This window comes from Clupea harengus, unplaced genomic scaffold (genome assembly GCF_900700415.2).
Source record: "Clupea harengus unplaced genomic scaffold, Ch_v2.0.2, whole genome shotgun sequence".
NCBI classification, from domain to species: domain Eukaryota; kingdom Metazoa; phylum Chordata; class Actinopteri; order Clupeiformes; family Clupeidae; genus Clupea; species Clupea harengus.
In genome coordinates this window covers 31,130-33,316 of record NW_024880067.1, presented here as the reverse complement: position 1 = coordinate 33,316, position 2,187 = coordinate 31,130, and positions in this window count along the sequence as shown.

Here is a 2,187-nt window from a genome sequence, read left to right as displayed (position 1 = left end):
CAAGGATTTAGACCCACTTCTTTTCAGCCTTCTCAGTTGTGTAAATCAATGTAATGACTGCTGGCCCAGCATTGTTGTTAGACTGGGGCCACACTCACTGGGTGTGCTGTTTGGGATTTAGCAAGTTATTGGAAATCTCAAAGATGTGGGGAAAAAGCTTAAAGCTGTCTCTCAAAGCTGTGCTTTTTTTCCTCAGAAAGTGTTATCACAAAAAAATAACAGTTGTTTTTGAAATGATAAGTCAGTTTTTATTTGTTTTGAAGATGGAAAATATATTACTGCAATTTTGGACATTATCAAGTTTCAAGCTGAGGCAGAACAACCCTTATGGCCTGGAAGTCATTTCAGCTTGAACCATTACAGAGTGGATTCTGTAGAAGTAAATAAATAAAGTATTTTTTTCTTTGAGAAGAGAAAATAAATGTGTCATGCTTCCATGGTAAAGGCACAACATATGAGCTTCCCGTTAAGTTTCTCCAAGGGAATTCCAAGTTGTATCCGGCCAAGGAGGTGAAAACCCAGCAAGTGAGTCACACAGTAATGGACCTCTCTCTGTCTGTCATTCTCTTTCTTTTATCTCCTTCACATGTTTTCTCTCCCTCTGTTTCTCTCTCTTCCTTTCCCCACATTTTCATCTGTCTTTTCTCTCTATTCCCTTCCCTGTATTTCTCTCTCTTCTCCCGTCTCTTTCCTCATCTCTATCTCTCTCTCTGTCTCTCTTCCCTCATCTCTCTCTCCCTCTCTTCTCTCACTCTTGCATGTGTGGCGATGTGAAAACGGCTTCTTCATTACCATGAGAGTCTACTCAAAGGGAGAACCATCCCCTTGATGGCATTTACATGTCTGCTGCCCTCTTGCCCTCCTGGTGTATCATATCAGCCCCCCCCCCCCCCCCCCCCCCCCCCCCCCCCCCCCCCCAGCTCCCCAGCTCCCAATCGGATTACCTATTAGCAGCCCATTGCTATTATTTATAATCAAGTGGAGGGCTTTCACAGGTCCCAGTGGGTCAGGCAGAGTTCAGCCCACAGAAAGGCATGACCTCACTGCTGAGGGGGACGCTCTGGCCAGGCTCTGCACTTACTCTGGATGGATGGATGGAAGTAAACGCGAGGAGATGTGTGTGGAGATGAACACCTCTGGTTGGTCTGCCAGGGTTTGGTTTTTGTGTGTGTGTGAATGTGTGAATGTGTAATACAAACAGTATGTTCCTGATAATTTACCATGGATTATGAGTAAAAAGAGTGACAGGAAAAAACAAAAGGCATCTGAGTTTGTGTTTAATGTGAAACACATTTTTGGACTGCTGTGGAGAAAGAGAGAGACAAAACACATTGTACAAAAATCTTGATGCAACAACTGTTGCAATTCATCACTTGTTTTGCTCAACCAAATCACGTTTCAAACGGATACCTCACTTTTCCCCAGAATCATTACTATCAAGGTCCACACTACCAATGTTTGTACTATGTGTTAAAACTATCATGGTTGAAAAGGCATTACTTTTATCTAATCAACTGATCATGGATAAGTGGTTGTGAATATGCTAAATACTCTGATATATCTCTTAAGGATAATAATAGAACTTTAGAATTTAGGTCAACATTGAGTGTTAAGTGTTGTTTGACTACCCAGGGCATTGATATTAACATGGAAATTCTTTGGTAAACATTTTAATAGGCCTATAGGGGGCTATTTGCATATTGAAACCACCTTGGGTGTTTTCATGTTCATTTGTATTGATGTTTTCTAGCATATGTGACCCCGTGATGAAAATAGGGGTCAATTAGGCTTGGTTACAAAAATTCAGTTTCATCCAAACATAGTTTCGATCAATGGCATAAGGGTGCATCTGATTGGTGTCTTCTTTCTGTTGGTGGATGCTGAGTTCCGGAATTCTGCCGAGTTCCGGATCCGGCATTTTGAGGTGGTCAGAGCCTGATCTGTTCCACATTCAGCTTAGACACCCTGTCTGGATGAAGCTGGAATTACAGTAACGTTTTGCCTAAACCTATTTATCCTGGTGCTTTGCCAGCAACAGTCACTTTCACCCTGATAATAAACAAGTGGTAGATAGATATGCACTGGGGTGGGAAATTGAACCCATGACCTCAGGCAGTGTTGGCACAGAGCACACCACCAGCTCACCCTGCGCCGTTAAAAGCCCACAAGGGTGGAGGGACTTTATGA